Source organism: Fukomys damarensis, unplaced genomic scaffold (assembly GCF_012274545.1).
Source record: "Fukomys damarensis isolate Sample0158 unplaced genomic scaffold, DMR_v1.0_HiC HiC_scaffold_12, whole genome shotgun sequence".
NCBI lineage: Eukaryota > Metazoa > Chordata > Mammalia > Rodentia > Bathyergidae > Fukomys > Fukomys damarensis.
In genome coordinates this window covers 23678023-23690356 of record NW_022900924.1, presented here as the reverse complement: position 1 = coordinate 23690356, position 12334 = coordinate 23678023, and the positions used below count along the sequence as shown (strand labels likewise).

Genomic DNA, 12334 nt, shown 5'->3' with positions numbered 1-12334 from the left:
TGATTATGTGCCTTAGAGAGACGAAAGCTTTAACCAAGCCTTTCTAACTTAAAGTTTTAACTTTCCTTATATTTGGTCCTAGGGTTGGGTTGAGGCATAGGCATAATTAACATGGAACTTTTGTAATACAAAAGATTGATATAACTTGTTCATTTTTGATATATCCAACAATTACAGATATAAAGAATTATTAAAGCCAAAATGATCAATAATACAGGCTTAAATATCACAGAAAATACTGTTGAGCAGTAGAACTAGTGAACAGAAGATCTCACCACCTGATTGGCATCTTGTATAACTGTATTGTGTTAATAACTTATTTTTAACAATTATAGTAGCTATTCTACGTTCTTCTAAAGCCTTTTCATTTTTTCGTAGGTGGGCCTTTAGCTCAGCAGAATTATGAAATATTTCAGCTAAAGAAAGATCTAAATATATATGAGGTGGCTTCACATATTTGGTATCCATTGAAGAGTAACATCATCCATTAGATTGGGCAATAAATAATAAACAGCACCGTTCCAATGGAGCAACTCAAGATGCTGCAGACATCCTGAGAAAGGAGAGGGCAGTCCCATGTTGAAGAGTTCTGATTCATTGGCACCTGCTAAACATATATGTTGGGGTTCCACATCATATAAAATAGAATAGCTAGCAACAGGATATACAGTAAGAAGACAAACATTAGTGGAATGAGATAATAGACATGGTTTTGTTATTTGGATTAAATCATTACATATGGGACCTCTCTCTGTAGGAACACATTTTTTAATTTATAAGTAACATTATCATTATCTATATGAGTATCTTTTATTTGAGGATGTAAAAAGTGATCTTCTATTACTATAGGCAATGTGTGAGAAGCACACAAAATTTTAGTTTGTATAGGAGTATAATATTTTAGAGTTAGATTAATAGATGAAGAACTTAATAATACATCTCTATATCTATATTTTTTCCATCTTCTTGTGATATTATGTTCTGATGTAGCGGTAATATTTATTATGTCACAACGTTGATTGGCAGGACAGGTGTATGAATCTTGTGTTCGAGATTTAGTTGAATTTTTCTATACCCATCGCCATTGGATAGTTGTGTTTGTCTCTTGGATTTGGAGGGGGAATCCTGGTGTCCAGGCAAACACGGTAATCATCAATCCTGAGAAGCAAAGCAATCTGTAAAGCTAATTTCGTAAAAAAAAAGTTGATTAGTGGGGACAGTTAAGTAGTGTTCTTGACCTGGAAGCATAATAATAACTGCATTATTATTTCCTTGAGCAATGACTTCTGTAGGCTGTGGTTTATCTCTATCATATCTCTTGAGCCAAACTTTAGCTCCAGGGATCAAATTGGTTGATCCAAAACCTCCTAACCTGCTGGTTACTGGAGGAGGCTTATCTAACAAAGTCCATTTTTTAGCTGTTTACAAGGAATGATCAGTAATTGAGCAATTAAAGTTCCAGGAACAAAATGTAAAGTTTCTTTTCCTATATTAGAAAGAATTATCTTAATTTTTCCCCTATAATTGGAATGAATTATTCCGGCTAAAATTTGGATTCCTTTTTCAGCCAGACTAGAACGGGGAGCAATTTGTCCATAATATCCTTGTGGGATTTTGATCCCTATCTCCATCTTACATTTTAATATATTTGGGGGATCTATCCATATTTTTTCTAAAGCATGTAAATCATGACCAGAAGATCCAATGGTGGCTCTAAAAGGCATAATTGCCTTCTCATCTATTTTTTACCATTGTATTTTTTGAAAAGTATAGATCTTTTTTATCTGTAAATTAGGCACCATTATTCTCATAAGTGGAGTTAGTCCCGGTCCTATGGGCTGGTTATTTAATTGTTGTAAGGCTTCAAATAAATTATCTTTTTAATTATTATACGAATTATTATCTAGTTTTTTAAGGTTTTTTTTAGCAAACCGTTTATTCTTTTTACTAGGCCTGTAGCTTGTGGATAATAAGGAATATGATAGATCCACTCAATATTGTTTTGTTCAGCATAATCTTGTATTTCTTTTCCTTTAAAATGGGATCCATTATCACTTTGAATTTGTATTGGCATTCCATAATATAATGCAATTATCTCTAAAGTTTCAATAGCATTCTTTTGCACAGTTCTACGGTATGCACAGGTGACTAGCACTCCCGAATAAGTATCCAACACAAGTGCAAATATATTGACATCCCCTTGATTGCGGAAGAGGACCTATATAATCAATTTGCCAAATTTGTGCAGGAGTTTGTCCTTATGCAATTCTCCAGTTATTATATGAGGAAGTGCTCGCTTGCTGTCTAATTGACATGTAGGACACTGTTTTACTACTTGCTTTAATTCAGACAAAGGTGTGGATAGTCCTTGGTCTTGTGTCCACCTGTACATAGCATGAGTTCCTGCATGTCCTGTTTTGGTATGGATCCATTTTGCCAATCCTTCCAAGGGAGGAAGGAGATTCACTTCAACAATTGTAGCTAATTGATCAGCTTCAGCGTTGTACTTACAGTCAGTAGAATTCAAGGTGCTATGAGCATCTACATGAAAAACAGACACATTAGTTTTTTGCACAATTTGTCATATTTCATTTCATATTTCATGGCTCCATATATTTTCTCCATGAATTTTCCAATTATCTCTATATCAACATGGCATCCAAGTAGTAAGTCCATTTGTAATTGTCCATGAATCTGTAAAAACATGACATTCGCCTCCTGTTTCATGTTTTAAAGCTTGATATACAGCTTGTAATTCAGCAAATTGGCTACTGGCTCCTTCTCCCTGGGTTTCTAAAACCAAAGTTGTATAAGGGTTATAAGCAACTGCTTTCCAATACCTTTGATGACCTATATACTTAGCAGAGCTGTCAGTAAACCATGCATGTTTTTTCTGCTGTTCTGTCAAAGTATCATATCCATTTCCCATTTTCATGGGAGACATAATTTTTATCATACATGGTATTTTTACATCATGAGATTGTCCTTCTATTTCAGCCACTTGTTCGTGTAGAGTTAGAACTCCAGTTGGTCCAGGTTTTGCTCTATTTTGGATATACCATTTCCATTTGATTATACTGCTCTCTTGTGCATGTCCAATTTTATGTGAAGCTGGGTCATGTATAATCCATTGCATAATGGAAATTTTGGGAGGTAACAACACTGTATGGCCTACTGTTAGTTGTTCAGTTTCTACCAAAGCCCAATATGCAGCCAATAATTGTTGTTCAAAAGGAGTATATAATTGACCTGCTTCTGGTAATTTTCTGGTTCAAAATCCCAGGGGCATTCTTTTGGATTCAAATTTTTGCCATAACCTCCAATTAGCATAGTTATCTTCTACTGACACTATCAATTCAGTGGGCCCTTCTCGAATAGGCCAAAGATCTAGGGTGGCTTGGATAGCAGCTTTAGCAGCCTCAAATGTCTGTCGTTGTTCTGGTCCCCATTCAAATTCATATTTCTTCCTAGTTAATTTATATAATGGCCTCAAAATTTGACCCAAATAAGGAATATGGTTTTGCCAATATCCAAGTAGCCCTATAAATTTTTGAGTTTCTTTTTTAGTCTTAGGAACAGCAAAATCTAAAACCTTTTGTTTCCCTTTAGGTAATATATTTCTACATCTTTGATTCCACTGAATTCTTAAAAATTGTACTTCTTGAGACGGTCCTTGAATTTTTTGTGGATTAACTTCCCATCCTTTTTTCTTTAATAGTTCAATAATCTTATCAAGATGTTCTTGCACTTTCTCTTGAGTTAGGGATTGGATTAATATATCATCAATATAATGAGTAACCATAGTAGTTGAGTCTAACTCATATTCATCTAAATGTTCAGCTATCAATTTATGACAAATAGTAGGGCTATGTTTATATCCTTGAGGTAGATGGGTAAATGTATATTGTCTTCCCCACCATGTGAAGGCAAAATAGGGCCATTGTTTTTCACAAATAGGGATAGTAAAGAAAGCATTAGCTATATCTATTACAGCATATCAAATTCCAGGGTGACGCTGAATTCTTTCTATTAAGGTAACAGTATCTGGCACTGTGGCTGTGAGGGGTGGGGTAACTTTATTTAACTCTCTGTAATCTACTGTCATTCTCCATGAGCCATCTGATTTTTGAATGGGCCATATTGGATTATCCCATTTAGTTGTAGCAGTGATCATAACACCTATATTAACATAATCTTTAATAGTTTGAGCTATTTCTTCATGGCCTCCTGGAATTCAATATTGTTTACAAGAGATAATTTTAGTAGGCTCAGGCTATGACACAGGAGTCTGATGCAATTTTCCCACAATTATATGATAAATTTTAAAAGCACGAACAGCAAAACGATAATTTCCATCATCCAATGCTAAAGACATTCCTCTAAGTATATCAATTCCAATTATATATTCTGGGATGGGAACTACTACTATTGAATATTCCCTGTGGGGCAAGTGCCCAATTTTCATCATTAATTTAGTTTGTTTTGCCTGTACCTCAGCACCACCTAATCCTGTAATAGTCAAAGTAGTTCCTTTCAATTTATCAGGATTTCCATATATCAAAGAGGCCTCCACCCCTGCGTCTACTAAGGCCCTAATCTGGGTTTGCAATCCATTTTTCCAATAAATTGTAAGAGGGACATGAGGTCTTAAATCAGCTCTAGACACTGTTTTGTAACAAGGTGGCTCGCCAGGGGCTTGGCCACATCCCTATTTTAAACGAGCAAGTTCATCCAGGGGATAAAGGGAAGGCAATCCAGCAGGGGGAGCAGTGGGCACAACAGAAAACGAATTAGATGATTGATTATCAGCCAGAGTTACTTTTCGAGTTTTAGCATTTTTCACTTGATCCCTATATATTTGCCACATATCCTTGGTAGGAATGCCATCCAGTTTCTCCCTAGGCACTCCCACTTTTAAAAGAGCTTGAAATATTTCTTTTCATGGAATTCGATTCTGTATTTCATTAGCTCAACTTGAAGTTCTGCTATAATCTGTTTTTTCCAGGGAGGGAGCAGTATTGTTCCATTCTCCCATGTCCCCTATCTCTGCCATTTTTTTTAACACTGTCTCAATAGGGGACCCCATCTCAGCCAACAAAAGGGTCATCATTAAATGTTTATAAGCAGAAGGAGCAGTGCACACTTTCAAATTATGCTGGGTAGCTGTCAGAGGGCTCACCAAATACATGTCTGTTTGTCCTAGAATAATAGCCATTTTCATGGCTTCTCCTTTTAAATGGGCTATGCCATCCTTTAAAGTATACCATGGACACATTTCAGTCGGCCATGACCCATCAGTAGGATATTGTGCAATATATCCCCTAGTGGCCAAGGTTAACACAGAGGTGGTGGACTCAGCTGGATCGGCATGCTGGTGATCTCGAATAGCAGTTTGAATAAAAGGATTAGTGGAGATTGTAAGAAATTTTTGGGCATCCACATGATCCACACTGATTCCTCCAGCTCCAGTATCAGTTATTCTAATCATCCAACTTAACAAGGATTCTCCAGGCTGTTGGGAGAATTTGGTTAAAATATCAGTAATTTCTTGCTGGGAAAAATCTTCAGTAATTATGGTATACTCTCTTCGATCTCCCCTAACCTTCTGTTGCCTCCGCTGGAGGGGTTTAGCTTACAGTGGGCCTGATTGCACTCGTGGGGGATATTTTTCTTGGTCATATCTATGTGCTTCTTCCTCTAAATCATCTCAATTAACATCATCATCATCAGTATCATCCCAAATATCTCCATCCCAAGTATCAGGGTCCCAATTTACTCCAGCTGTAGAGATAACAGCATGTACTTTTTGGGAGTTAACTTGTCCGTGCCTCTTCTTATATTTATATTGAGCGCAGAGAACGGCAGCCTTTTCCACTACAGATTGATATCCACGAGCTTGATCCCCCAATATAAAATTCTGACACTGTAACATAGCCAATTTACTCTGTAGTTTGGCATTTTCTTTTTCTAAAATAAGCTTTTCTTGTATCAAAGTTTCTACTTTCTGACACATACACCGATAAGCAGACAACAAAATCCATCCTCGGCGAGAGATGGCAGTTAATTCAGCTCCTTTTTCTACCGGAACAGTTCCCAACACTTCGATAACCTAGGGAGGATTTGCCTGCTGCAGTTTGCCACTCCAGTTCTCACTTAAACCTTTTCCCATAGCCCATTGTCTGGCTAAGGAGGCAAACTGCGGATCGTCCCACCCAGGAACATCACAAGTAACACAGGCGATTTTTTTAGTTTTCTTACGAAAGAAAGGCATGGCTGCGTTGTCTCAGCGGATCCTGCCAACTACGCCAATTTGTAAGGACAAATTTTATTTATTGTCCTTTGCCATGCACGGTCTCCTAATTAATTTGGCTCGATGTGCTAAAAGAATGTCCACCAGCCTTAAATAAGTACAAAAGGGAAAGTTTATTGAAGGATATGTGCATACAGAAAACAAAAGTAAGAATGGAGCGGACAAAGAAAGAGGAGAGTCTGCTAAGAGCAAGAGGAACTCTATCCGGGAAATTACCCTTAGGCTCTCTGGCAACAACACTGGAATGTTGGAGGAATTAGGTTCATCACTCGCAACACAGCACAGGTCTTTTCAAGAGTCTCTTCGGCTACAAGTCTCAATCCCGGGCGTAAGACAGCAGCAGCAAGGTTCATCACGCAACACAGCACAGGTCTTTTCAAGAGTCTCTTCGGCTACAAGTCTCAATCCCGGGCGTAAGACAGCAGCAGCAGCCTGGGCTAGGCAGGTTGTTTATATAGCTCTCTAGACAAAGGTAGTAAATCTATGTGTATTTTTGGCGCGAAAAAGGTGAATGTGCTTGTAGTTACAGTCCCAACCGGGCCTTGGTCAGGGGTCCGGGAGGGGTGGAATGCATCACACTCCTTATCTTGATGTTAAGAACATCTGGTCTTTTCAACAAAGTCTTCCCTGCTTTTTCCCAGGGAATTGGCCAGGTATCCAGGGAAAAAAGAGGTGAGCTAGTGATTATGCGCCTTAGAGAGCCGAAATCCTTAACCCAAGCCTTTCTAACTTAAAGTTTTAACTTTCCTTACAGTGTAAGAATGGATTTTAGGGCAATGATTTTTATGAGGCTGAGGTGTACTAATGGTTTCCAAGTACGTGAGCATTGCAGTGTAGATATGATGTGTAGTGTTTGGCTTGAGTACAGTGTTATCATTAGGTTTAGGTGTAGGAATGAACTTGACACTTCAATACCTGTGTGATGTAGTATAGGATTAATGGTGAGTGTTATTGTTAAATTTAGGATTAGGGTTATGAATGATTTAGGAATGTGAGTACCTGTGTTAGGTCTTGTGGTAGGGTTAGGGTTATGGTTAGTATTGGGTTTAGTTATAGCCTTGGAATATCTGTACTTGGGTTTTGGAATGTGAGTTTAATACTTAGTATCAGCATTAGATTTCACCTCAAGTTTAGGAACACTGTTGGATTTCAAGGACTACTATATTCAAACTTGCAAATCATACTGATGGTTAGGCTTACATTTAAGAATGGTGAAAGGCATATGGATGGAATTCAAATTAGCTGATAATTTGCATGTGAGAATAAATGTTAGGGCAATGATTTTTAAAGGCTGAGGTGTACTGTGGATTTCCAAGTAACTGAGCATTGAAATGTAGTTATAATGCATAGTGTTTGGCTTCAGTGTAGGGCTAGTGTTAGTTTTAGGGATAGGAATATGCTGATATTTCACAACCTGTGTATTGTATTGTGGGTCTGATGGTGAGTGTTAGTTTTAATTTTAGTATTTTAATGTTACCAAAGATTTAGGAATGTAAGCACTTGGGCTTGGTCTCTTGGAATAGTTAGTGTTAGAGTTAGGGTTGAGGTCAGTGATAACCTTGGAAATTCTGTAACTGGGTATTGGAGTGTGGGTTTATTAGTAAAAACATTAGATTTTGCCTCAGGGTTAGGAATAGTGTATGATTTCAAGGAACACTTTATTGGAAATTGGGAATCATGCTGATGGTTAGTCTTAGTGTTAGGATTGGTGAGAGGGATATTGGTTGAATTCGAGTAATTCGAGTACCTCAGAATTTGTATGTGAGAACTAACTTTAGGGACATGATTTGTATTGTAGAGTGTGTTTGATGGTGAGTGTGTGTTAATTTTAGGATTAGGACTAGGAATCATTATGGACAGTACAGTAAACATCAGCCTCATGAAAATCAGTATCCTAAACCTTATTCTCACATGCAAATTATTAGGTACTTCAATGCCATTCATATTCCTCTCACCAATCCTAAATCTAACACTAACCATTAACATGATTGCAAAGTTCCAATACAGGGATCCTTGAAATCCTACACTATTCCTAATCCTAAGGCCAAACATAGTGCTGATACTAAGAATGAAAACCATATTTCAATACCCAGGAACATTAATTCCAAGGCTATGACTAAACCCAACACTAACCATACCACAAGCCCTAACCCAGGTACTTACAGTCCTAAAACATTCTTAACCCTAATCATAAAATTAACACAAACACTCACCATCAAATCCACAGTATAGAACAAAGGTAGTGAAATGTCGATTCTATCCCTAACCATAAACCAAACACTAACTCTAGACTCAAGCCAAAAACTGCATTATATCTACACTGCAATTCTTGGGTAATTGGAAACCTATAGTAAACCTCAGCCTCATAAAAATCATTGAAAAACCTATATTCCAACATGGAAATTATCAGGTACTTCAATTCCATTTCTGTCCCTCTCATCAGTCATAACCCTAACCCTAAACCTCAACATGATTCCCAAGTTCCAGTAGAGCAGTCCTTGAAATCCTACACTTTCTCTAATCCAAAGGCAAAATCTAATGCTGATACTAACAATGAAAACCACACTCCAATATTGAGGTACAGAAATTCCAGGGCTATAACTGAAACCAACACTAATCCTACACCTAACCCTACCTCAAGCCCTAAATTTCTTCTTACATGCAAATTATCAGGTACTTGAATTCCATCCATATCCCACTCACCAAAATTAACCCTAACCCTAACTATTAACATGATTGCCAAATTCTAATACAATGGTCCTTGAAATCAAACACTATTCCTAAACCTGAGGTAAAAACTAATGCTGATACTATTAAACACACAATCCAATTAACAGGTACAGAAATTCCACAGCTATAACAGACCACAACCCTAATCCTAACCCTATCATGAGTCCTAACCTAGGTACTTACACTCCTAAATCATTCCCAACCCTAATCATGAAATTAACAGTAACACTCACCATGAAACCCACACTAAAAGTACACAGGTTTGAAATGTCAAGTCTATTCCTACACTTAAACTGAACACTGACCCAAAACTAAAGCCAAACACTAAGTATTATATCTATACTGCAATACTCAGGTACTTGGATCACACAGTAAACCTCAGCCTCATAAAAACTATTGCCCTAATTTTTGTTCTCACATGCAAATTATCAGGTACTTGAATTCCATCCATAACCCTCTCAACAATCCTAACCCCAACACTGACCCTAACCATAAGCATGTTTCACAGTGGATAATGCAATGGTAATTGAAATCCTACACTATTCCTAACACTGAGGTAAAATCCAATGCTGATGCTAATTATTAAACCCACACTCCAACACCCAAGTACAGAAATTCCATGGGTATAACTGACCCCAATTCTTACAATGAGCCCTAACCGCGGTACTTACATTCATAAATACTTCCTAATCCTAATTCTAAATGTAGCACTAACACTCACTAAGAAACCAACACTGAATACATAGGTAGAGAAATGTCAAATCTATTAATAACACTGAAACTAATGCTAACCCAACACTACAGCCAAACACTACACATCATATCTACACTGCAATACTCAGGTACTTGGAAACCCACAGTACACCTAACTCTCATAAAAATCATTGCTGTAAACTTCATTGTCGCACAAAAAGTATTCCATACTCTAATTCCGTTCTTATACCTATCACCAATCCTAACATTACCCTTAACTTATTAACATCATTCCCAAGTTAAAATACAGCTGTCTTTGAAATCCAACACTCTTCCTAGCCCTCAGGTCAAATCTAATACTGATACTAACTATGAAATGCAAACCCTGATACTCAGGTACACAATTTCCAAGGTTATCACTGAGCCCAACCCTAACCCTAACCCTAATACTACCAAGAGACCTAACCAGGTCATACATTCCTAAATCTTTCCTAACATAAACCTGAAAATTAACACCAACACTCATCATCAAACCCACACTACCAACACAGCTAGTGTAATGCCTAGTTTATTCCTACCCCTAAACCTAATGCTAACACCATATTCCAGCTAAACACTATGCATTATACCTATACTGCAATTCTCAGGTACATGAAAACCCACAGTACACCTCAGACTCATAAAAATAATTGTCATAACCTTCATTTTCAAAAGCAAAAGATAGTGTGCTTGAAATCTATTCACATGCCTCTCACCAATCCTAGCCCTACCCCAACCCAGCAGCAAGATTCATAAGTTCCAGTATAGAAGCCCTTCAAATCCTACACTCTTTCTAACCCTCAGGCAAAATCTAATGCTGATACTAACTATTAAACACACACTCCAAAACCCATGTACAGAAATTCCATGGCTATAACGGACCCCAACATTAACCCTAACCCTAACCCTAAAACAAGCCCTAACCTAGATACTTACATTCCTAAATTATTCCAAACACTAATCCTAAAATTGACCCGAAGACACATCATTGAATCCACACTGCAATACACAGGTAGTGAAATGCTGAGTATATGCCTACCCTGAAATCTAATGCTAATGCAAAACTAAAGCCAAACATGGTGTATTAAATCTAAACTGCAATACTCAGATACTTGTAAACCCACAGTCCACCTCACCCTCATAAAAATCGCTGCCTTAACTGTAGAGCTCATACACAAATTATCAGTTGCTTGAACTCCATCCAACTCAGCAATCCTAATTGTAACCCTAAGTTTCAGCATGATTTAGAAGTTCCAATACAGGGGTCCTTGAAAACCTACACTATTCCTAACATTGAGGTGAAATTTGATGTTGATACAAACTAAGAAACCAACACTGCAAAGCCCAGGTGCAGCAAATAAACCACTATAACTGACCCCAAGCCTAACCCTACAACCAGACCCAATCTAGGTAATTACACTCTTGAATCAGTTCTGAACCTAACATAAAATTAACTCTAACACTCCGATCAAACCACAATACAATACACAGGTAGTGACACATCAAGTCTATTCCTACCCCTAAACCAAACAGTAACCCAACACTAAAGCCAGAAACTATGAATCATATCTACACCACAGTGCTCAGGTACTCATAAACTCACAGTACACCTCACCATCACAAAAATCATTGTCCTAATGTCCATCAAACCCACACTACAATACACAGGGAGTGAAATTTTGAGTCAATTCCTAGCAGAAACAGCAACACTAATGATACCCTGAATCCAAACAGTACAATTATAACTACACTTCAATGCTCAGGTACATGGAAACACACAGTACAGAGCACCATCATAAAAAATCATTGCCCTAACCTTAATTCTCAACCACAAATCATCAGGGACTGAAATTCTGTCCATATCCCTCTAATCAAACCTGACCCTAACCCTAACCATCAGTAGAATTCCAAAGTTCTAATACAGCGGTCCTTGAAATCTTACACTATTCCTAACCCTGAGGCAGAATCTAATACTGATACTAACAATAAAACCAACAGTCCAATACCCAGGTACAGAAATTCCACTACCATTACCAGACCTAACACTAACACTAAACCTAACTCTCGCTCCAGCCCTAAGCCAGGTACTTACATTCCTAAATCATTCCTAACCCTAATACTCAAATTGACATTAACAAGAACCATCAATCCCACACTACAGGACACCCATAGTGAAAAGTCAAGTCAATTCCTACTCTTAAAAGTAATGTTAACTCTATACTCAAGCCAAACATTAGCCATTATATCCATTCTGCAAAGCTCAGGTTCATGAAAACCAACAGTACACCTCACACTCATAATAGTCATTGCTCTAAGCTTCAAAGTCACATGCAAATTTTCAGTTACTTGAATTCCATCTATATCCCTCTCAACAACCTTAACCCTAACTCTCAAAGTCTGCATTAATCCCAAGTGGCAATACAACAGTCCTTAAAATCCTACATTATAACTAATGCTAAGGTAAAATTTCATGTGGATACTATGAAATCCATAGTGCAATACCCAGGTGCAGAATTTCCAAGGCTATCACTAAGCTCAAACACAACCCTAACCCTAACCCTA

The 12334-nt window shown here is 37.6% G+C and overlaps 1 long non-coding RNA gene across 1 annotated transcript; it reads right to left on the bottom strand.

Annotated features, from left to right (window-relative positions):
- Positions 1-1110: 1110 nt before the first annotated feature.
- LOC104848342 lies at positions 1111-2446 on the bottom strand. Its single transcript, XR_776376.2, has 2 exons — positions 2385-2446; positions 1111-1183 (listed from the first exon to the last, which is right to left on the bottom strand). It is a non-coding gene; the product is annotated as an uncharacterized LOC104848342 (long non-coding RNA).
- Positions 2447-12334: the final 9888 nt, after the last annotated feature.